The sequence below is a fragment of the Protopterus annectens genome, chromosome 4.part1 (assembly GCF_019279795.1).
Source record: "Protopterus annectens isolate FY-2018-M chromosome 4.part1, PAN1.0, whole genome shotgun sequence".
NCBI lineage: Eukaryota > Metazoa > Chordata > Ceratodontiformes > Protopteridae > Protopterus > Protopterus annectens.
In genome coordinates this window covers 657,371,669-657,398,710 of record NC_056734.1, presented here as the reverse complement: position 1 = coordinate 657,398,710, position 27,042 = coordinate 657,371,669, and the positions used below count along the sequence as shown (strand labels likewise).

At 38.9% G+C, this 27,042-nt stretch overlaps 1 protein-coding gene across 2 annotated transcripts in view; it reads left to right on the top strand.

Annotated features, from left to right (window-relative positions):
- The window catches only part of LOC122801004 (alpha-1,4-N-acetylglucosaminyltransferase-like), a 1,504,136-nt gene that overhangs the window by 889,841 nt on the left and 587,253 nt on the right, over nucleotides 1-27,042 (top strand). The gene's annotated exons all lie outside the window — the stretch shown is intronic.

The following is a 27,042-nucleotide window of genomic DNA, read 5'->3' as shown; positions in this document are numbered from 1 at the left end:
CTGTTTATATTCATTTCTAATTCTGTTAGAAACACATTTCTCAAAATTCATAATGTCATGGTGAAGGGGGGGGGGGTTGTATAAACTCCGTTTTTTCAACACATTCCCTTTTCCATTTGATTACTCATCCTTAAATATATATGTATAAAATTTAATTTTCTAGTAAAAATTTTTATATCCAATAAAATATTCTCTATATTGGGTTTCCTTATAGGAACAAAAGTAAACCCCTTGATAAATAATTTAAAATAATTTTCGTTAATGTTAATATCTGTATAGCTAAAAATGTTAAAATTATTTAAAGTATAAATCAGTGTTCCCTGTTTATCTTGGTCAGAGATCTGTCCTTCAGTATTATCTCCTAACCATGTATTGTCCATTTCCACCTCCACTACCTGTATGTTCTCCTCGCGTACTGGTTGTACTGGTAATTTCCCGTTACCTGGGCATAAGAGGGTTGTTGGGCCCGGTTCCGTAACCTCTCGGACCTCCTTGTTCCCTCCCCTTCTAAAGGGACCCTCTCATTAATGTTACTTCCCATATCATTGTTGTATTCATTTTTGTCATATATATATTGGTAATTTTCACCTTGCCTCTTGTAACCACTCATTTCACCACTTCTATGGATATCATCGTCATATTGGCAGGGGTGGTTTTGTCTATCACTAAACTTCCTCTGCCTTCTAACATTCCTATGTTCATTGTTGTAAGCTATCCCACAACGATATTCATTTAAGTCCCTCTCTAATTTAGAAATGTTTCTATTATAATTACGTGTAGCTATATTATCCACATCCTCCAATATTCTATAATAAACATTTTTATATTCATCCACTGTAAACAGTAAGTCATCATTTATTTCACCATACAACTTTTCAATCGATTTTTTTATCATGTTCCATTCTCTGTTCATTATGTTTTTAAAATGGCCAGCCCACAATCATTAAAAATGTCACACACAGTTTTAAAAATTCAGTATCAATAACTATATTGTTAGAGAACTTATTAATCTTCAGTCCCTTAGGTGCAATTTTGTCCATTAAACACTTGTTAATGTACCAATTTCCAACTACTAGGTTTTTATACCTAGTTAAAAGTATTTTCAAAGTCTAACATTTGTCTCTATAGGTCGTTCCAACTGACTGGTCACTGTCTGCTTCCTGTTCAATTTTTTAAAATGAATTTTTAAGCCACACATTGAAATCCAAATTCCTGTAGTTGTGATGTATGTCCTTTGCACCAGTACCATGAAACTCGTTTGCCAAATATTTGTTATGTGTATTTTTTCCATTTGTATTTATTTATTTACAAATGGACAATTATAAAGGGAAAAAAAGAAATAAAGAATAAGAAAAAGAGGGACTGTACAAAAACCATTTTATGTTTAGATACATTGTCCCCTTATAGTTGTCATATACACAAAATGTTACACATACAATTATATATATATATATATATATATATATATATATATATATATATATATATATATATATATTTTATATATATATATAGCATTTTCATGTCCTTCAAGCACCTATAACAATGCATGTTACTGGTTTTGGAAGAAATTTGAGGGAAAGACTTTATATTAATATTAATATTTACATGTTTCTTTAAATTTTGGAGTACTTTATTCTTGTTTTATTGAATAATTGAAATGATAATGGCCAGCAATGGAGTGTCACTGTTTGGATTTAAAAAGGCAGTAAAAAATGTTACTTGTGATTCTGATGAGGTCTCCAGAGGGAGATGAAAGCGCTTAATCCTATTTGTTTTTTGTGTTTCTGTCTTTAAGTCACACTATTAAAGTCTTTATGCACTATATCGAATTGGAATGCCTTGTTTGTGATACGAACATGTTTTAAGAGGGAAGATGGCCTTTATTGCACCGGAGTACACTGTTTTCTTATTTTTTGTTGTTTTTGATCTTTTTGGGTTACTGGTTTTCATCAGCGTGTGGTTCGGTTACGAGGAGTCTCCCAAGGATTTGGAACATTTATTATAGAAAACGAATTAACAATTATATCACAAAATAGCACCATGAATAACTGTATCCTGTTAAACAAACTTATCAGGGTGATACAGAGTTACTCGCAGGCTGATAATCTGCTTCTGGATTCAGGGAACGAAATACCCTGTGCACAGAGTAGTCCCAGGGCGGCTGTAGAGACGGAAATGACGTCAGACGCCAGAATTGAACTGAATGGTGGAGTAAGAAGATGAGAAATGGGATGGGATAGTAATACGGGTAATTTTAATTCAATTAACAATGGATTTACTTCCAAAAAGACAAACGGGTTCCGTGGTGCAGGCGCAAAGGACATACATCACAACTACAGGAATTTGGATTTCAATGTGTGGCTTAATAATTCATTTTCAAAAACGAACAGGCAAGCAGACAGTGACCGGTCAGCGGGAACGACCTATAGAGACAAATGTAAGACTTTGAAAATACTTTTAACTAGGTATAAAAACCTAGTAGTTGAAAATTGGTACTTTAACAAGTGTTTAATGGACAAAATTGTACCTAAGGGACTGAGGATTAATAAGTTCCCTAACAATATAGTTATTGATACTGAATTGTTTAAAACTGTGTGTGACATTTTAATGATTGTGGGCTGGCCATTTTAAAAGTGATGATAAAACATAATGAAAAGAGAATGGAACATGATAAAAAATAGTTTGACAAGTTGTATGGTGAAATAAATGATGACTTACTGTTTACAGTGGATGAATATAAAAATGTTTATTATAGAATATTGGAGGATGTGGATAATATAGCTACACGTAATTATAATAGAAACATTTCTAAATTAGAGAGGGACTTAAATGAATATCGTTGTGGGATAGCTTACAACAATGAACATAGGAATATTAGAAGGCAGAGGAAGTTTAGTGATAGACAAAACCACCCCTGCCAATATGACGATGATATCCATAGAAGTGGTGAAATGAGTGGTTACAAGAGGCAAGGTGAAAATTACCAATATATATATGACAAAAATGAATACAACAATGATATGGGAAGTAACATTAATGAGAGGGTCCCTTTAGAAGGGGAGGGACCAAGGAGGTCCGAGTGGTTACGGAACCGGGCCCAACAACCCTCCTATGCCCAGGAAATGGGAAATTACCAGTACAACCAGTACGCGAGGAGAACATACAGGTAGTGGAGGTGGAAATGGACAATGCATGGTTAGGAGATAATACTGAAGGACAGATCTCTGACCAAGATAAACAGGGAACACTGATTTATACTTTAAATAATTTTAACATTTTTAACTATACAGATATTAACATTAACGAAAATTATTTTAAATTATTTATCAAAGGGTTTACTTTTGTTCCTATAAGGAAACCCATTATAGAGAATATTTTATTGGATATAAAAATTTTTACTAGAAAATTAAATTTTATACATATATATTTAAGGATGAGTAATCAAATGGAAAAGGGAATGTGTTGAAAAACGGAGTTTATGCATCCCCCCCTTCACCATGACATTATGAATTTTGAGAAATGTGTTTCTAAGATAATTAGAAATGAATATAAACAGGATAACAACAAACAACAAAGTAATTTAACTAACAAGGAGTTTGATTTACTTCATGAATTGAGTGGAAATGATAAAATTCGGGTAATGAAACCTGACAAAGGGGGTGGTGTGGTACTTATGGACCAGTGTGACTACACAAATAGAATGCTTGAAATATTAAACAAGGATAACTGCTACACATTGGTCTCTAGAAATTAAATTAATATTTCATATAAAAAATAGATTTTATACTACAGGACAACCTATTACAGGGTTTGATTGATATGGATGTATATAATTTTTTGAAAGTACAGAAACCAGTCATTCCAGCCATCTTTGGCATACTGAAAATACATAAATCCATTGACAATCCACCCATGAGACCCATAGTTTCCTCCCAAGGGTCAAAAACACAGCCTCTAGCTATATATGTAGACACAAAACTGAAGGAATTTAAAAAAAAAATGCTCACATATTTTAATTGATTCTTGGGATTTTCTGAAAAAGTAGGAACAGATCCATACGGGGATGAAATTAGGTTTATAACAATAGATGTAAAAGATTTATTTTCCGTCATACCCCATATTGAGGGTTTAAAATGGTTTGAGAAGATGTTGGTGAAAATGAATCTCCTGACTGCTGATGAATTTGAAATAGTATTAGAAAGTATGGAATTGGTACTAAAAAACAATTACATATTTTTTTCAGGGAGACTTCTACCATCAGAAGGACGGGGTAGCCATGGGGTCTGCATGTGCCCCCATATATGCCAATATAATTATGCTTTATTAGGAAAAACAATATTTGTTCAGATCTGCATTTTACAAATACATTAAAAGTTATTACCGCTTCTTGGATGACATCTTTATTTTGTGGGAAGGTTCTGAAGAAAGAATAGAGGAACTTATGTATTTTATTCATCATAGTACCACATTTTTGCAATTTACCCATGAAGTAAGTATAGATGAAATACATTATTTAGACATTAATTTAAGAAAAGATTACAATGAAAACATTTACAAGTCCAATATATATATAGAAAAAAGTACTACTCTACTGCATATTTGCATTTTGAGAGTGACCACCCATACCAATTAAAGAAGAATATTGTTAAAGGGCAAATGATACTGATAGCCAAAATGACATCAGATAAGATGGACTTTTTAAGTGAAATAGAAAATGTTCAAAGAATGTTTCATCAAAGAGGCTATCCAGTTGAATTGACTTAATCTATTAAAGAATATGTTATAGAGAGATGGGGAACCATATATACACCCTTATTACATAATAAGAAGAATGAATATAATAGAATTGAAGTTGAAAGTGATGATAAGGAAAATAATGAGATTAGGGCTTCGGCTTTACCATATTTAACACTAACAGACTTAAAGGTATTGGTTGGTTAAAGAAATGTATAAATGAATCTTGGGAAATGGTTAAAACTATGCCTACTAGGGTTAGTGTTTTCTAAAATGACCTGAGATAAAGTTATAGAAGAAATAAGAATGTTAAAAACATTATAGAGATGGAAAACAAAATATATTTAGGGGGAACAGTTTTGAAAAAGGGCACCTTCAAATGTGGAAGATGTTCACAATGCCCCTTTATAGTGGGCGAAAAGGAAGTGAGAATTCCCAGTTTAAAAATTAACTGAGGGCTACGAAGTATAGCAGTTGTTATTCAAAGGGAGTGATTTATTTGGCATATTGTAAAGTTTGTTGGTGGTATTATATAAGTAAAACCGAATGTCACTTCAGGTAGAGAATCTGTGAGCATATTAGAGATATCAATAGGAAAAATGAAAATAATGCCCTTTATAGACATATTCTAATATGCTAAGAGGCTGATTTCAAGTTCTGGGTTCTTGTAGAGGTAGAGCATTCTGATAGAGGGGGGGGGATTGGGAGACAAAGTTAGAATTTAGGGAAATAATATGGCCATTGAGGCTGGATGCTTGCAGTGGAAAAGGTATGAATGATCACATTTCCATTACTCCAGCCTTAAAAGTACTTTCTGAAGATCCCAAAAGGCACAATGCTAAAAGCAGTTAATTTAGGGCACCCTATTTGGTAGCATATTACCGCTGTGACCAATGAATCTATATTTATATAGACATACACATATACATTGTGCGTATTTTTCAACACATAAATATTTTAATTAAATTGATCAAATAATATAATAACAGAATACACACATATATTTTATATAGGTATTCAAATATATACAATAACACACATATATATATATATATATATATATATATATATATATATTTATTTATTTAAATTTAAATGTATATATTACTATTATTAAATGGATTTTATAGTAGTATATATATATGTATTTTTTTATAATTTTTTAGTACTTAAGTATTTATATTTTTTTATATGATGGTTACACTGAAGTTTTTTATATGATGGTTATATTGACGTTTTTAAATATACGGAATGTATTTTTATTTTTCCACTCCAAATATTTGTTATGTGTATTTTTTCCATATGTATTTATTTATTTACAAATGGACAATTATAAAGGGAAAAAAGAAATAAAGAATAAGAAAAAGAGGGACTAACAACAAACATTTTATGTTTAGATACATTGTCCTCTTATAGTTATCATATACACAAAACGTTATACATACAATTTTATATATATATATATATATATATATTTTTTTTATATTATATATATATATATATATATATATATATATAATATTTTCACGTCCTTCAAGCACCTATAACAATGCATGTTACTGGTTTTGGAAGAAATTTGAGGGAAAGACTTCATATTAATATTAATATTTACATGTTTCTTTAAATTTTGGAGTACTTTATTCTTGTTTTATTGAATAATTGAAATGATAATGGCCAGCAATGGAGTGTCACTGTTTGGATTTAAAAGACAGTAACAAATGTTACTTGTGATTCTGATGAGGTCTCCGGAGGGAGATGAAAGCGCTTAATCCTGTTTGTTTTTTGTGTTTCTGTCTTTAAGTCACACTATTAAAGTCTTTATGCACTATATCGAATTGGAATGCCTTGTTTGTGATATGAACAAGTTTTAAGAGGGAAGACAGCCTTTATTATACCGGAGCTACACTGTTTTATTATTTTTTGTTATTTTTGATCTTTTTGGGTTACTGAATTACTACAATAGTTATATAGAGAGCTAGTCACGCACATATTTCCTCTTGGTATGTTTTTCTGGCCTTCTGTGGGAAGTCACATAATGTCTGTTTTTAGACTTTTCTATTGTCCTTTTGTGATTTACTTGTCTGAAAGGAAACATCTGTACAAGCTGTTCCTACTGGAAAAACATCATGTATTGCTGAGTTTATAAAAAAGTACGTCTGTTAATAGGTATTTGTTCTGCAAACATGAGAAAAACATGTAATGCTGGTTTTCCAATTCTGATGCTGTGAATAGAAGCCTGTCTGTTATACATATAGTATGAATGCACATTTTAAACTATACATATATTCAAGCAAACTTTTTCTTTCAGCATATTTACAACAGAATTAACTTCAGCCTTATATTCATAATATCTAACAATTGGTACTCTTACAAATCAGATAATACCACTAATTTCATTAACAAGCATGGCTTTTCTCAAATACTTCATAATACTACCAGAACCGATAAAGCCTCAAAAAGACAATCTATAATAGATTGGATCCTAATCAACAAGCCTTTCCTAGCATATCAATCAGGTTGTCTCCCCAAAAGTATTAGTGACCATCTCCCCTCCTGCTTACTTAGAAACCAACTCAACCAGAACCAGACACAACTTTTTCCATGTAACTTGTAACAAGAAGAATTTCAGTGTTTGATCTTTTATTTCACTCTTCCAACTCTACAACTGGTCACCACTCAAAACTCTTCTTATAGATACAGTCTGTAAACTATTTCAACTCGGCTTTCCCTGAGGTACTAAATTCATGAGCCCCTTGCAGATTCACTAGAATAAAATCTAACTATGCACCCTATTTAACAAAAGACATCAAAACTCTACTCAAACAAAGTGACAAGGCTTGATCAGTCTGGCATTTCACCAAAAATCAAGTTAACCATGATCAATTTATCGTAATAAACTGAGTCACAAGTCAAACTAGACAAAAACTTACTTTATCAATTTATAGAAACAGCACCTCAACAATCACAAAAACCTCTGGTCTATGATAAATTCCCCTACCCTGGCTAAACATCCACCCCTACCCTCTCTACCACTGTTAACACCAACAGTATTGCAGAACAATTCAACTCTTTCTTTACTAATGCCATTCAATCTCTCTCCTAGGGTAATCCTAGCACACCTAAAACTATCCCTACCCATATTAATGTATCCATGGACTCTTTCTCATTTAAACCTATTCAAATTCTCACCATAAAAAAAGACTTTCCAAATTTAAAATTACAACCCTTGCTGCAGACATCCTACTCAGAGAATTTCTAAAGCTAACTGCTGCTACAATAGCCTACCAGATCAGCATTCTTATCAACCACTCTATCACTGAACATTATGTTCCCTCAAGCTGGAAAATATCTTATAGTATTCCTTTGCACAAAGGTGGCAACTCTAACTACAGACCCATTTCTATCCTACCATCCCTTTCCAAAACATTAGAAACATGTATTCACTTGCAGATTTTAAACCACCTCTTATCCAACATACAACATGGGTTCCGTCCCAAACACAGTACCATTACTGCCCTTCTAAGTTTCACTGACATCATAAATTAGCATAAACAATGGGAAACATGTCTTCTCCATATTTTTTGATCTTTTTAAAGCTTTTGATACTGTTTCCTACCAGAAACTTCTTGATGAACTGTCCAGTCTAAAACTTAGCCACACTTCCCTAGCATGGTTCCATAGCTACTTATGGGGCTGCCAGCAAGCAGTTAAATGGCAACAAGAACTATCATCCCTATTACCCACCAACATGGGGGTTCCACAAAGTGCTATCCTAGGGGAAATTACTCTGCTCTATTTTTAAAATCAACTCCACACATCTACTCCCCTAGCCTCCATAGTGTAATACTCAGATGACTCCATATTTATATGCGTTGCATCATTCCTAAATTAACTTGTCACTAAAACACAACAATCTTTTACAGCTTTTGAATCATGACTATGTGATTCACACCTAATTCTGAATCCTTCCAAAACTAAATTGATGTTCTTTCACCCTAGCATTGCTCGAACCACCCCTACCCCATTCTAAATACATTCAACAAACAACACCTTAATAACAGCCATATCCCAATCTAATGTATTAGGTGTTATGATCGATGATAACTTAAAATTCAACCTAGACCTTTCTCCGCCAATCAAGAAAACACTTATGAAACTAGGCTCTCTATATAAAATCATGCCATTTCTCACTAACTACTCTAGATGGGCAATAGACAGAACACATCTTCTCTGACCCTACTAGACACTGCTCCTATTTTCACTAACTTAAATAAAACTGATCTAGCAAAACTTGAATCTTGCTACAATATAATTGCTAAATTCACTTCCAACTCCCCTTTCAGGTTCCACCACTACTCTTCCTTACAACGACTAAGCTTGTTGGAGCTACCACATTATTTAACATACACTCAACTCACAAGACCCCTGCTCCTCAACAAATCTCTATTACAGGTCTTTAAATCCAGCAATAAATCCAGGGACTCTTTTTACTCTAACTACATCTCCAAAATATGAAATTTTGTCCCTCAGCCAATCATCAGTAATGCCAACCACACTTCAAAAATCAACCAAGACTTTACCTCAGCAATAATTGGCTTTGTTCATGTATCTGTCCTGGTTAAACCCTTTCACCAGTCTATTGGTTTCTCAACTTACTCTCCTTCCACACCTCATCCACCATATGTAATTTGCCTGCTTCTTTTTCATTCCTTCTTATGCCCCCTTCATTTTCTTGTCCTAGTTAACCCATTCCATTTAATATGATTTCCCCTTATGCAATTTTCTTACTTCTTGTACTTTACTCCTTACCCCCTCCACATCTGTAATATTTCATCCTTTCAGACTTCTTTTCACTATCTCAACTTTAACTTCTCACGTTTGCTCCCTCTCCTTTTCTCCCCTCCCCCAACTCTCTCCTCTACTCTCTCCTCCTTCCCCTATTTCTAGTCTACTTTACACTCTGCTCAACAATTTCCTCACTATAGTCTCTTTCATACATATCTTAGGCTCTTACCTCTGTCTCATTTGATGTTCCCTTTTCATAATTTCCCATACAGTTCAAATCTTTGCTAGAATTTCTCATCTGATTTCAACTAAAAACCTTCTTGTCTTTCTATGTCCTTTTTCATTTTACTGAATGTGCTTTGTAAGTTGTGTTAACTATTAGTCATTATGATGTATTCAAACTAGTATTCCTAAATATTTTTTGTATATCTGTGTTCCTAAATTTTTATATTTCAAAAGATATCTATTTCTAAATGTTGTATTTTAATATTGTTAACTATCTTTGGAGCTTTTATACCTGGGTCTCCACTGAAAATGGGTTGCCACCAAGTAGGACTATCCCGGTAAACAAATGTTAAATACATAAAAATAAATAAAAACAAAACATACATAGGATATGTTGGAGAGACAGATATGGTTCTCAGAGAATTCCCATTCTCTGGAACAGGTTACCCATCTATGTGATGCAGAGCTCCTCCCTAACCCTATTTAAATGCAACTTAGACCAATGTCGCCTGTATCTCTGACAGTAAACTCCCCCTGTATAAATCAAGTTTGCGGGTCACATTTGGGCTACATGGCTCAGCTTATAAGGGGCCTAGTAGTTTTTAGCCTAGTATACACATATGAACCTATAATGCACATAGGGAAGGTAAATAGAATGTGCCCCAAGGCATTAAATGGAGATATTACATCTGCCTGTTCTAATTTTAAGAACTTTGGTATTAAGATATCAAACAAGCTTGGTTTTTGAATCACGGTGTTTAGAAGTACTTCTGTATTAAGAATTTGATTCTTTGGCTACATTATCGAGACATAATGACATTTTATTGTCTTGTTAAAAATTTGATTAAGCCAATTTTCCAGTATACTAACAGCTTCTGTAACTATAGTCCGAAGGGTATTAACAAATTCAGGAAGAGTACAAAAGATTTTATGCAAGACAGAGAAGGTTAATTAGGAAAATGAGTTATGTGAGAAGACTGGCATCACTGTATTTGCATTCATCAAATTAATGACTAGTAAGGGGTGATTTGATATAGGTTTTTTGAATGTGTACAGGATGCTGTAACTCAAGTGAACTTTGGAATTCAATTTCTGAATCCAAACATGGCCGCAGGAAACAACAATCTGCAAATAAAAGTAGGTAGATCATGAGGTGCAAGGCGAACACATTTTTATGTACCTTGTAGGGAAAATGTGTTGAACTTTGTTATTTCATATGATTTTTTACCTAGGTTTGAACCTCATATCGATACTTGGTTTAAAGATAAGTTTCAGTGGACTTCATCCACTTGGAATAAGTCATATTATGATGTCGCTTGAGGTCAAAAGCCTACCAGAAACATTGAAACATTGACATATTGAAATTAATTCATACCTATGCTTCCTTAATACATGGCATTGTTACATTTTTGTGGTCTTGTTTCCTTAACTAAATTAAGTATTGATTAATAAATGGCCTGATATAAATGGGCAAGATTTAAGAAACAAATAACATTATCCTCCGGATTCTCAAAAGCCTGCACAGAGTGCAAGATGAGTGCAGTAGCTCACACAGGCAATATGTCTGCCATGCGATCCAGGAACAGATAGCAGGGGCGTGCACGAGAGCTCCAACACTAATCTTGCACGGACGAAGCCCTGGTATGCAAATCACCTAATTTGCTGGAGAAATCCATGCAAATGAGGTGATATTGCAATCCAGGAAGCTTTCAATAGTCCGTGCAAGACAAGTGCAATCTGCACAAATGTACTCCGTTAGTAATCGAGTACATTTCTGAAAATTCCAAAACGGAGCTATGACAACTCCAAATAAATGCTGCATATTATTGAGGAAGCATGTCAATAGCCAAGTAGAAGGCCATTGGCATTGAAAACTGTTTAAAAAATAAATAAAACAACTTTTGTTTTTTTTTTGCCGATCTCAGCTGTTTAAGCATAGGGCAGCAGAGCGCAAATGGGATCGGGGGGAAAATAAGAAAATAAACTGAAAATGAGCATTCTAACAAAAGTCAGTATTCTGCCATGCAAGTCAATGGCAGGCAAATGACAACTTGGCCAGTGAGTAGTAGTTGCTAAGGGGGGAGGCTCAGTGTGGGACATGTAACTATGTATTAGCATGCAATCCTATGCAAATGTGGGAAAGGTTAGTGAATCCCAGATTCTCCCAGGGTGTGAGGCAGGTCCCAAGAGTGTAAGAGTATAAATAGCTGGGTGCAAGACTAGGATATAGGTGACATCATGTGGGTGTCAGGCATACTATAAGTGGATTGGAGACCTGTGATTCGGGATTGCTCCTAGCTTAGCACAGCTAAGCTAGGGGTGTGTCTAAACCTGCCTAATACTCTTTACAAACTGTAAGCAGGTGTGCGCACTGCACACCGAGTTTTACAGGAAGAAAAAGGAAGTTAAACCAGAAAATAGCAGCTCTGTGCACATTTAAGCACTCCATTTGTGCGGCACGCACACAGGCTTAAACAGGGAGGCAATGGGAAGGCAAAACAGCAGTAGGAAGGTAATCAAGGAGAACTAGCTTAGCTGACAGGTGAACTGTATCAGAATCAACAAATTACACAGGCAGCAGACCATCCCAGCCCATCACACCACTATAAACTATGCAAACACCTTTCCCCCTTGTTTTTCCCAAAAACACTGCAACAACAGTGTATACAGATGGGGAAATTTTACAAAACGAAAGCAAGAGAAAAAATGTTAGGGGCTACTTTTGCTATCATAAACCAGCATGTGCAAGAGGCTGAGGGTGGTGAGGATGTGAATGCTGCTGAGCAACCCACAGTGTGGAGATGGAGAAGAGTGTACAGACCCAGGGAAACTTACCAAGGGCTACATGAGCTAGAGATAGTGGAGCACTATAGGGTGGACAGGGACCTCCTACAGCAAATTGTGGAGGTGTGCCAGCCACACCTGACACACAGAACTAACAGAGGGGAATCCATCCCAGTGGATACCAAAGTATGTGTATGCCTAAGAATACTAGCTACAGGTACCTTCCAAAGGCCAACTGGGGATATCATGGGGTTTTCACAGGCATCAGCATCAAGGGTACTCCACCAGTTTCTGGATGCCATTTCAGCACATGTCGGTGAGCATGTATATTTCCCCATCACCTGTGAGGCGTTGGCCAGCAATATGCATCTCTTCCACCAAATAGCAGAATACCCTGAGGTAGTGGGTGCAATAGACTGCACACACATATGCATTAAAGCACCACCAGGTGAGCGGGGTAAGGTCTACATCAACCGCAAGGGCTTCCCCTCCTTCAACTGCCAGGTCGTGTGTGATGCCCAGGGCATAATAATGAATGTGTGTGCTGTCTGCCCTGGAAGCTACCACGATTCCCACATCTGGCATCTGACGCAGCTGTAGATCAAAAACACACGAACACAGTTGAGTAAAAAGCAGAACACCTTTATCCAACACAAAGCTTTCGGGACAACTCCCTTTTTCAATGATTAACACAAGGTGCAATTACATTCACATTTAAATACACCCACCACACATCACATGACCTGCAGCCAAGGTCATATGATCTGACGCAGCTGTACCAGACATTGGCCAATGGGAACATCCCACAAGGTCACCTAATGGGGGATGCTGGATACGCACTGGAGCAATGGCTGATGACACCCATCAGAAATGCACACACACCCGAACAAGAACTCCATAATGATGCACACGCACAAACACAAATCATAATGCAGCATGTGTTTGGGATGCTCAAGTCACGGTTCCAGTGCCTGGACACATCCAATGGAGCCTTGTAGTACGCACCAACTACATGTACCCAAATTGTCCTTGTATGTGCCATGCTACACAATATGATCCTGTGAAACAGCGGCAGCAGGAACAGCATGGAGCAGGGCCACACAGCTCCCCACCAGTGCCAAGGCCTGCACAGGCACAGAGTGACTTGGAGGAGGAACAACCTGAGCCTGCCCCAGTAGGCAGAAGGAGGCGTTGCCCCAGTAGGCAGAAGGAGGCATGCCCAGTATTCCCTGATTTTGGCAAAGAGACAACGCATAGCACATGCACTGACACAGTAGGGACCCAGGGAATGACACCTCTCTCTGACTCGCACATACAGTAAAAGGGATGCCAAACATGACACTACCTGTGCTCAACCATGTATAGGGAGTGTACTATGTGCATCCGACATAGGCAGCCCTGCAGCACCACCCTCAGTACTGGGACACCCACAAGGAAAGTGACTCACACATGCAGTTGGGAGGGCACATACCCAACAGCAGTCACAGCCAGTAGGATAGGTGTAGATAAACACAAAAACATGCTGTACTATGGCCTCTGAATGAGCCCCATGGATAACCCCTACCCCAGGTCTACACAGACAGACTGCAGCAGGCCAGCCATTTGGATGTATGTTGTGAAGGCTAGGAAGTCAGAAACTAATATGTAGGTAGTGAAAGCTAAGATCTGTAGTACACTGGTATGCCTCTAGCCAGCACAATAGGTAAGACTACAGACTGAAATGGTGTACCCGACATATCAGTACAGTCCTAGCAAATGTGTAAAAGTGTAAGGTGTGCCCCACCATCCTATGTACACTTATAGTAACAGTCAGGTGTGCCCCCTCACCCCTGTGTAGAAATGTAGAAACAGTCAGGTGCCCCCCCCCCCACTATGCAGAAATGTAGCAACAGTCAATGCCAAATGACTGATGTATACCCTTCAGACACAGCATGCTACCCGTTAGTGTACAACACAAAGGTCAGCACCACAGTACAAACCACCTGGACTTGATCCATGCATGCAATATAGATGGCCATACTGGGCATGCTCACACACTTAGAGGCATGAAGGCAATGTCAGTCAACAACATACTGAAAGCCCATACTGGGCATGCTCACACATTTAAACACAAGAAGGCCATGTCAGCAAACAACAGTGGACCAGACATATCTGGCAGTTGCAGTTCTCAGTGCAGACACATGTCAGTATGCACCACTCCTGTCTTGCACACACAGTGGATAGGAATACAGACATATATGTAAGGACAACACACTATAATAAGCCAAAGGTAGCTGGACATAGATGTGTTGAAGAGGGTGACCATGACAAGGAGCCATCTGGGCCTGTCCCACCCAGCACACAGACAAAGAGCCCCAAACACATGAAGTGAAGGTGTCACTCACTGCAGATACTAGTCACCAGTATCTGTCAGCATGATGGCGTGTTGCACGTGCCAGCTGTGCAACATGACTATACAAGGAAGTTGTCACCTAGTAGCTGTATACACATACCTGTGGCATATGACCCCATGTGTGCCCACATGCGGCATGTCAACCCCTACATGAATGGGTTATGGCCCATGCACACACCGCCCTCCCCATAGCAGTATCATGACAAGCCTGCTGAAATCATCCAATGTGAAATACACCTTTGGGGGAGCTGTAGCTCAGTAATCCCCATGGCGTGTCCCATAACTGTGTACTGCTGTACTGATAAACTAGTTAGGTAGTAGTCCTAACCCCAGACTTGGCAACTGTATGAGTGTGTGTATGTGTGCATGTCTCAGTCTCTGCCTGTGTAGAGAGAAATGCTTTCTAGGCTACTCACACTCAGTACAGTTCATATACACAACACTGGCAAGGCTGCAGATATCATGCACCTAGAAATAGACCTCTGAGGAAGCCATAGCCCAGTAATCTCTGTAGAGTGTCTTGTAACTGCATAGTGCTGTAGTGTGATAAAGTAATTAGGTAGGTGTTCTAACCCCAGACCTGGTGAGTGTGTGTGTGTCTGACTGCGTAGAGAGTAATGCTTTTTAGACCACTCTCACCCCGTACAATACACATACTCGACTTTGGCACGGCTGCTGATGTCACTCACCTAGAAATACACCTCTGGGGCAGACATAGCCCAATAATCTCCATAGCGTGTCTTGTAACTGCATACTGTTTTAGTGTGATAAAGTAAGGAGGTAGGTGTTCTAACCCCAGACCTGGCAACTGTGTGTTGGTGTGTGAATCTGTTTATGTCTGACTGAGTAGAAAGCAATGCTTTTTAGGCCACTAACACTCTGTACAATTCATATACTCTACTTTGGCAAGGCTGCTGATGTCACTCACCTGGAAATACAACTCTGGGAAAGAAATAGCCTACTAATCCCTATAGTGCATCCTGTAACTGCGTACTGTTGTAGTATGATGACGTAGTTAGGTAGGTGTTCTAACCCCAGACTTGGTAACTGTGTGTGTGAATCTGTCTATGACTGAGTAACGAACAATACTTTTTAGGTTACTCACACTCCATAGAATTCATATACACAACTTTGGCAAGGCTGCTGATGTCACTCACCTAGAAATACAGCTGTGGGAAAGTCATAGCCCAATAATCTCTGTAGGGCATCCTGTAACTGTGTACTGCTGTAGTGTGATTTAGAACAGTGGTAGGATTCCATCTCCTCCCATGGCAGTTCTGGATGTTTTGTGTGTTGCAATGTCTGTGTATGGAGCAATGCATCATAGGCTACTCACTCACAGTACATTTCAAATGCCTTACTTTGCCAATCCTGCTGATGTCATTCATTATGAAGTACAACTTTGGGGAAAAAGCTCTTTAGTAATCCCTGTGGTGTGGCCTATAATAGCTCCTTGCTGTAGTATGATATAGACTTCAGTTACTGGTTCTATACCCACACATGTCAGTTGTGGATGTTTTATGTGTGTCTCACTGTCTATGTAGGGAGCAATGCATTTTAGGCTAGTCACTTGCAGTACAGTTGAAATGTCCTACTTTGGTAAACCTGCTGATGTCATTCAATGTGAAATACACCTTTGGGGAAATATGTCTCTAATAATCCCTGTGGTATGTCCCATAATCGCTCTATGCTGCAGTGTGATATAGACCCTGGGCAAGGGCTCTATACCCACACATGTCAGTTGTCAATGTTTTGTGTGTGTCTCACTGTCTGTGTAGGGAGCAATGCATTTTACGTTAGTCTCTTGCAGTACAGTTGAAATGCCCACCTTTGGTAATCCTGCTGATGTCATTCACTGTGAAATATACCATTGGGGAAATAGTATTCCAGTAATGTCTGTGGCATGTACTCTAACTGTGTAGTGCTGTACTGTAATAAAGTAGTTAGGTAGGGGTTTTACTCCCAGACATGACAGGTGTGTGCGCGTGTGTGTGTGTGTGTGTGTGTGTGTGTGTGTGTGTGTGTGTGTGTGTGTGTGTGTGTGTGTGTGTGGTAACTTGTATCCTGTGTAGAGGTGAGTGTAGGCAATGTGGAGGGGATTTTGCTAATTTATTTTATGGTGGCCCTTCTATATATCACAATGTCAACCATACAGGGATAACAGATGTAAATTAGCTGGGAGGCTTGGGTGCAAAGCCATACCTAGACATGTGACATCAAGGCCAGACAATCCAAGTTAGCAACCCCACTATTACCTACAGCACACACTCAACCCATGTTTCATATGAACACACATGCCTAGGCAGCAACCAATATGTGGGAAGTACACTGCATATTGGACACTGATAGTAGCTATGCAGCTATAGCAGTGGTCTACAGATGGCATGTCATCCTGCCCATCTGTCCAATATGCATGTACATGCAGATAGTGCACCTCTACCATGTTCCCCAATGGACACCTGCACCACCTGTGGTGCCTTCACATGTGACTCACAATGGACATACCATGCCTGACAACATGTCCTGTATGGACAGATGACACTGACATCAGGAAATGCTGTTGGCATACCATCAATGTAGGTGAAGGGTAAACCTGCTGCTCATTATCAGTTCCTGCCACAGGTGGGTGGGACTGACACATTTGATGATAATCTGTGTTCACAGCATGGGCCAGAAACCCCAGGTACAGTTTCATATGTCACTGTACATGCATGTGGAAGGTGTGCACATCCCAGACACCATCCATGTCATGGACTAAGGAACACATACATGGCATGTGGTTTACAGCATTGGCCACACACAATAGTCACCCAGGTGACTGGTTGGAGGATGCAATACCCACCTGTGTGGGCAAATGCTGTAACTACAGGCCTGAACCACAATGTAGACCATTGTCATGTGGCCTGATGCCAAAGTATACCCATCACCTACCCTTGTACAGCCTGCTGGCACAGTTGACCACCACACACTCATGTAGATATGCACCCATGCATGTGAGAACTGGCACCCTGTGTGCTCAAGTGTGTGTGTTGTATGGTGCGTATGTCCACATCCACACTCACTACAATACCCCAGGGCATACTGAAGCATGCTGTCTGTCTTACATCTCCTCATACTCTTTACCCATACAGCCTCCATATGACCCATGTGGTGCATGTGATACCTGCACATTGATGTGTTGTGGCAATCCCACTAGTGATGTGTTGCACTCTTGGCCCTGCCAAGTTTGTCAATGTGTGTACGTCCCTGTGTGAGTGTGCCTGTGCTAACGCCAGCACCTGTTCATGCAGACAGCCACATCTACGACACCTGCCGTATATCTACTGCATCCCTGTTGCAGCTGTCACTCACCCTCACATAAATGTTCTGAGTGCTCCACATCAGGTAACCCATGTGGTGCATCCAGTAACTGCATCGAACTGTGATAGCACTACATAGTTGTCAGGGGGTTGATACCCTGTGCTGGTAGGTGTGTGACACAAACATGCTTCAGTTGTACACTCCCACCCCTCCCTGACATGTATTTGCCTCTGTCTGCCTCCCCCACTCCCTCTCTGGTGGATGTGGAGACCCACACCTGCCTTGCTTAGACAGCAGCATGTGTATTGTACGTGATGCTCATGATCAGCTGATGGCCTCTGCATGAATTGCAGCCCTCTCCTAGCTGATTGCATGTGGAACAGCTGTGGTAACAATCCCATTGCCAATTGCATTGAAACACATTCCAGTACCTAGGAACATCATGGTGGTGTTGGGTCTTTTCAGTCACTGTGAGCAAGAACTAGATCTGTTGTTTGGCAAACAGCATCTCAGATGAATTGGGGATTTACCTCTAACAACATACACTGTGGAAAGAGGGCAACAAACAGGAGGGGGATGTGCTTGACCTGACTACAGACTGTAAGTGCTGCTATACTGCATTTGTAGTAATGTTGGTTTAACAGTGTTTGTCTGGATATGTCTGTCGTACATGTAGTAATACCTGACATGTCAGTTCCATGTATATGAGGAATCCCCATCTGCAGGGTCATCTGCTGACTGGGCAGTGTTGTGCCTATGGTTTCATGTGTTAGCCACAGTGCATTTCACTTTGGAATGCAGACGGTAGTGTGAGGATTGCAGTCTGTAGATGGTGAAGGCCATGACAGTTACTGACTTCATATCTCTCATAGGACATATGTTGCAACAAACACCATTACAATGGAAAATATACAAGGTTATCACAGCAACATGCCTATACTGGCCCTGTGTATGTGCTGTCAGCCACACCACTGTCAACGTTAGTTCATATGACGTGCATGAAGTGGTGCATATGTGCTGTACGCCATAAATAGTGTCATCATATCTGATAACAAGCCAGTGATATATCAGATTGCTACACATGTCATGTTCAGTAGGGGTTATATTTCATGGCATAAGCTGGACATTCTGTGGATGTTTGCACAGTACTGAGGTCTGTGTAGTGATGGTTAATGTCGGCAGTGTGTGTATTGTTAATATGTACTTTAGCCTGTGTACAGACTGTGGTAGAATTCATTGTCCTAGCTCCCCTTCTATCAGATGTTACATGCTGCCCCACTGTATGGTACCATTTTTCTGTACATGTTTGTAGGGCCATACACACACATGTCCCATACCACAGACAGCCATCAGACCAAACTGTGTAGCAGCCCAGTATATGAAGGGACATTCTGTGAGTGGCACATATGAGGATGGTGTAGAACAGATAGCCCATATACTGTAATATTATGCTAGCCTACCATATGTGGCTGTGGCTGTGTTTACATTGGTTGTGGTTATGCACTGTCACACAGGTGTATCTTACCCTGTGCTATGACATGGCTGTTGACCTTGCTATATATGCAGGTACATGTGCATTCCCCCCATACGAGATGTAGGCCAGTGTTGAGCCAGTCTGCCTGTAGCCTGCACAGTGCATTGTTGCATGCCTAGAAGCTTAGTGTACTTAACCAGTGAGATGTCATATGCAGATACTTGCCAGATGTACTGCTGCCGAGCCTCCCTTAAATGTCATGTATGTCAGACAGAGCAGTGGGATGCTGTACAGGTGTATGTTAATATCTAGTGGGTAGTATGTGTCCATGGCACCCCTGTGCCAGCAGTCATTATGTGTCAGGCCAGAGAGGAGTGTGTGAATCCAACACTTATGACGCCAAATGTATACCAGTCATTTTGTGTTATACCCATCTACATGGCTGTCTACATCCATATTGTCAGGCCTGGTACACATGTGGTGCACTAAGGGAATATGTGTATACCTCTGGACTGTACAGGGTGTGTCCGAAGTTCCATATATAGTGGCCAATATCTCTGCTGCACTCCGCAATTGCATTACATGCTAGCAGCGGCACTTTACAATGATTTCCGTAGGATGTCTGTCAGTAGCCAATGGCAAACATTATAAGCAGATTTCAGCATCCACACACACCATATCTATGAAGACAAAACCAATGACAGTGGCAACAGTCTAGTAATATACCTGCTATACATACCTGACATCTCCTTGCACTACGACATTGGGACTGTAGGGGCTGGGGTACGGCTACACTCCATGTTCAGGACATATGGTGGAAATATATGTACATATACCTATCCAGATAGCTATATATATATATATATATATATATATATATATATATATATATATATATATATATATATATATATATATATATATATATATATATATATATATATATATATATATATATAAAAAATGACTCGTGTACTACATTGAATTACCACTGTCATGGTAACCACCCACTATAAATCCCTACAGCATGTGGCCGTGATCCCTTCAAATTTCCTGTGTAATGGACATCCATCCTGTGTGTGGGTATCAGTGATACAGGCAGCAGGTAGCAATACCTCTTACAGGAGAACATGCACACTCAGAGTGGATGCATATTTATAGGAGGTTCAGGAACTACAGACAGACTGTGGGTAGAGTTGTGCAATGCTTTGCATAGTACTGTTGTTACAGGGTGTGTGTTTGTGTGTGTGTGTGTGTGTGTGTGTACATACTAGTGTACCTTGGAATGCTGTCTGTCTGCATAACTCACTACTGTGGGCCTAACCTCTTGCTGGGCAGAGGTATGCATATCATGTGTTGTCCGTCCACCACACAAGCCCTGTGTCAGATATGACACTGGCAGTGTGTGTGTTGTGTGCTACCAGTACATGCTTACATCCATGTCTATATCTAACCTCAATTCCCTGACTAAGGGTATGTTGCAGACTATTCTGTAACACCAGCACCTTGCTTAGTGTATGGCAACAGTGTTCCACATATATGCCTGTGTTCCAGCCTCTGTCCCCATCTACATACCAAGCTGCGCACATTTGTCATGCTGTTGGGAGTTGTTCTGTAGTGGGCTGTGAGTATATCACACTGCCATTGCTGCCATTAGTACACTGCTGTTGTATCCCCTGCACATACACTGGGGCTGGGGCCATATATGTGTGGGCATCACCTACACCTCACATGTGTGCCCTTGTGCACTGCAAAGGTCAGTGTATGTAACAGTGATATATGGTCTTGTATTATTGAGTCCAGGTGGGGAGCACCATAAATGCCCTAGGCTGTTACAAATGTGGGGGTATCAGGGGTGATCACAAAATGTCTTTACCTCTTATGGAGTTTGTGCAAACTGTAGATAGATGCTGCTGAACTACACACCTGCAGTACATACTGTTGATTGTGTGGTACCCTGTGGCCCAGTCTATCAGCACTATTGTACATTCTGAAGGGCTTGGCTTGGACTTCAACATTTGTGAACCTTTCCAGACTACTGTATAAGTGAAACTGTTTCACAGTTGTAGTACTCCGTTTATATGGTTGTCAATATTTGAACAGCTATATGATATGGCATATAGGACCATTATGGTACACAATTAAAGGAGTCCCATTTCTGCAAACCTGTGTGTAGTGTCTTTCTTATAACCTTTCTATGGGTATATGTTACAGGCAATGATTGACATTAGTATGTTTAGCCCATACAGTGTCCAGTTGTGTGCACCTCCTACATACATATCTGACTGTACATATATCTGCGTGTGTATGTGTAGTCACATGTATATATATATATATATATATATATATATATATATATATATATATATATATATATACTTGGTAGTGTATTGCAGGGTGCAGGTGTTTAGCTGTGTGGGAATACCTATTCATACAAGACGTATAGTGTGTGGGGCCTCTCAACACCATTAACGGTGCATGTGGACATAGGTGTACTTGATAATCTGCAATTGATATCTACAGATGTATGGCCATATATACCTATATAGATATATTTATCTGCTAACAGATATATAGGTATATGTGCATAGTTAGCGATATATATGTATATAGAGTTAATAAAACAACTTATATATTTGAATACATGTGTACCTATACATATATGGGTATGTTGTATCTGTTATGGTTGCACTATAGTTACAGACGCAAACATCTAGATGTTGGTATACATTCTCTGCACTGTTGCATGACAGGGCTGGCTGATATATTTCTGAAACATTGAATATCTAAGTACCTGTCATGGCTTAGTGATACATCGGTTTGTCTAGGGTGTGCAGGGTCCTTGCTTTGAGCCTTGCCAGAGTTGTTTAATTTGTTGCTGGCCAGAACACAGCCCATTGGATAGAGAGTGATTGAGGCACCGTAAAGCAGTAGTAAGCAGGTTTGTGTGTTCTGCCCAGCAACAAAATAAACAGGTCCTGCAAGGCTCGTAACCAGGACCCTGCATATCATACACAAAGTGATTTACCACTAAGCCATGGCAGATATGCATAATCATGATGTTTCCACATACATATCATCCAGCCCAGGTATACAACAATACAGGGAATGTATTCCACCATGTAGATGTATTTCTGTGTGTATATATATATATATATATTCATCATTGAATGGATATAGCATATCTATATATGTAGATATAGGTATAGACATTTATATGTATATATATATATATATATATATATATATATATATATATATATATATATACACCAATAAATACATATATACATAGATACGCATACAGCCATCAATATATAAGTATATATCCACATGTCCACATATAGACAGCACTAGGAATGCATATATGTCAGCATATATATGGCTCACCTGCAATGTGTGAATGTCACTATGCATTCGCTCATTGCAGATTAGGCAATTTGGTTGTGGATGCCACTATAGTGGGGATGGGGAATAATTGCCTATCCCCACTGTAGTGCACACTAGGAGTTCATATATCACAGTAGGGGGGGGTTGTGGGGGGCCCAGCCCCCCAGAAGGTGGGTGCAGGGAGTCATGCCCTCCTCCATTACAATATTTATTCCAACTTGCAGTTTGAGTGTCAGCGAAGGTGCCTTTAGAATTGCATTTCTTTTAACTGTGGTGCAGTAATAAATGATGGGTTAGTCCCTTCTGTTTGCAGAAATGGACATTCAAAGGAATGATTGTCCCCCTGTGAAAGGTGAACACATATATATCAATATAGGCATATATGGACATACATTTGTAGATGGAACTGGGAACGTAACCAAAACATATATGTCCACATGCACCATTGATGGGTTTGAGAGACCCAAACAACATACATCTGGCATGGATAGGTACCCCTCCCAGCCAAATACTTCTGGTGTCATTCAAAGGGGATCCAGTATTTGTCTGCCTGGTAAGACATGATCGACAAACCACTATGCTTTGCCAGAGATGGTCTGCACCTGTCACCCCTGGGATTCAGGTTACGGGCTAAAGCTCTTGCCACCCCTATAGTGCCTTTTTAGGCAAGGTTCAAAGGATAAAACCACCACCGTAACAAATAGAAGTAGGCAAAATCTGAAGATAATGCTACTCAATGCTAGAAGTCTAAATCTCAAAATGCACTCTCTCAAGGCACTCCTAAAAATGGAAAACATTGATATCTGTGCAGTAACTGAGACCTGGTTCAAGGCTCCAGAGAGCACCCCTGCAATACCAGGCTACAATTCTTACCACACTTTTCGGCCACAAAACCAGGACCGAAACACTAAAGGTGGAGGAGTGTCCATATTCACCAAGGATATTCACACCTCCAGGCTAGTTGCCCAACACAATGCATCTGAAATTCTCCAGGTGCAACTAACACTAGGTAAGACTACAATCCAAATTGTAGCTTGCTACAGATCCCCATCCATCCCCCAAGATTCTCATTACACCTTTCTAAACATACTGGAAAATATTAAGATACAACCAAACACCCTAATACTGGGTAATTTCAATTACCCTGTCATTAATTGGGAAAACTACTCAGGTACCAACTCCTTTTCCCAACGGTTCTTGGAATTCATAAATTCCAACACCCTGTATCAACTAATCCATTGTCCCCAAGCCAAATAACCAAAATCCATGACCAGAGAAGCAAGACAGCAGCAAAATAATGTATGAAAACAACGTCCTTTATTAAAGCAATCCACAAACAAAAATAACACAAGCGCTTTCACTCAGACAATTCTGAGCTTTTTCAAGTGATGCCACTCCATTTAGCAATGCGCCTTATATATTGTGTCAATCATAACATTAATTGATAATGCTTGTTGTTAATTTGAACATTTAAAGGAACCTTTTAAAATGCTTCAATATAAGTATAAACATGTTAAAAACTGGTTTGCATCTAAATATGCTTCCTAAGCTGGAAATTCAACAATAATAAATTTGATAAGGTGTGTTGGAACCAATATATTATCCTATTAAAAGTATAAAATTATTAATAATATAAAATATAAAAATAAATATTCTTAGAATGTCAATACACCTAAATTGCCTATAAAATATACATATTTATGAATATTAAAACCTTTTCTCCAAAATTCATTTCATTGGGTTGTGCAAATAGGCATGTTATTATTAAAAAAAATCAGTGTTTATTTATTAATCAAAAAAATGGCAAAATATAAGCTAGAAAGGGAAAAATGGTTGTTAAAATAGTTCTGATGTCCTCATTGGATTTATAGATACTTACTTATTTATTCACTTATTTAGCTATTTACGTATGTATTTATTTATTTATTCATTTTAATGGGGTCATATGTATTAATTATTTTAATAACTATTTTAACAACCATTTTTCCCTTTCTAGCTTATATTTTGCCAGTTTTTTTGATTAATAAATAAACACTGATGTTTTTAAATAATAACATGCCTATTTGCACAACCCAATGAAATGAATTTTGGAGAAAAGGTTTTAATATTTATAAATATGTATATTTTATAGGCAATTTAGGTGTATTGACATTCTAAGAATATTTATTTTTATATTTTATATTATTAATAATTTTATACTTATAATAGGATAATATATTGGTTCCAACACAACTTATCAAATTTATTATTGTTGAATTTCCAGCTTAGGAAGCATATTTAGATGCAAACCAGTTTTTAACATGTTTATACTTATATTGAAGCATTTTAAAAGGTTCCTTTAAATGTTCAAATTAACAACAGGCATTATCAATTAATGTTATGATTGACACAATATATAAGGCGTATTGCTAAATGGAGTGGCATCACTTGAAAAAGCTCAGAATTGTCTGAGTGAAAGCGCTTGTGTTATTTTTGTTTGTGGATTGCTTTAATAAAGGACGTTGTTTTCATGCATTATTTTGCTGCTGTCTTGCTTCTCTGGTCGTGGATTTTGGTTATTTGGCTTGGTGACACTTTCGTTTTTTGGTTAATCCATTGTCAAACCAGGGGCTGCAATATCCTAGACCTGGTCATTACCAACATGGAGATAGATGCTCCACACCAGTGGTCACCCCCTCATTGGTCAGGTCTGACCATAAGCAAATCACCCTTGACATCCACATCCCTCCCCCACTCCCAAGTAAGGAAACCTCCTTAAAAAACTTCTCCAAAGCCAACTTCATGCTACTGAAGTCAGAAGTGACAAACTTCACAACACCCATGCAGACGGGATCTAGAAGTTCGACTGCAGAATCCTACACTAAGGCACTGTATGAGCACATCCACTCGTGCATGAATCGTGCCATCCCAAATAGAACCAAGATGCTCTTCTCCAAAAAAAGGAAGCCAATCTGGTGGTCCCCTGCTATAAACGAACTATACAACAGAAGGAAGAAACTGTTGCAAAAAAGAGGAAAATCCCAGGATGCAAAAAACTCCCTTACCAGCCTCAGTAAGAAGCTGAGATCCCTCATAAAATCCTCAAAAGCTAGTTACAAAAATAAAATTGCCAAAGATTCCAAAGACAACCACAAGGCATTCTATAGTTATGTCAAAAATCTAAATGGCGATGCTCAGATCTGCTCTGAGTTACAACAGAATGGCATTAAATATACTGATCCCAAGGATATTGCCAATATCCTGGCAGATCGATTTAGTGCCAACTTCGCCCCAGTCTCACCCCCTAAAGTGCCCATCTCAATACCAAAATATTTTCAAATTCCGATAATCACAGCCACACAGGTAGAAACCGCACTCTCCAAAGCTAAGAATACAGCATCCATGGGACCAGATGACATCCCAGGCTGTGTACTACATGAACTACAAAATGAACAGGCACCTCACCTAAGTATCATGTTTAATCATAGCTTCACCTCAGGCTTCATGCCCACTAAGTGGCGCACAGCTACAGTTATCCCGCTCCACAAGGGAGGATCCACCTTGTATCCCAGGAACTACCATCCCATCAGTCTGACAAGCCTGATTTGCAAGGGAATGGAACGCATTATCATGGAACTTATAAACAAAGACATTGGCAACCTTCAAACACTAGACCCCACCCAGTTTGGGTTTGTGAAGGGCCGATCTTGTCTCCTGAATCTGATTGACTTCTTTGAATCAGTCTCCAGAGCTGTGGACGAGGGTAAGGCAGTCCACACAGCCTATCTGGACCTCGCCAAGGCCTTTGACACCACCCCCCACTCTGGAATCATAGATAAACTTACTAAGCTGGGCATAAATCCCTATGCCACTCGATGGGTTGCTAACTGGCTTACTGACAGAACCCAGACAGTAAAAGTAGCCGACTACAAATCCAGCTCCAGACAAGTGACAAGTGGAGTACCTCAGGGTTCAG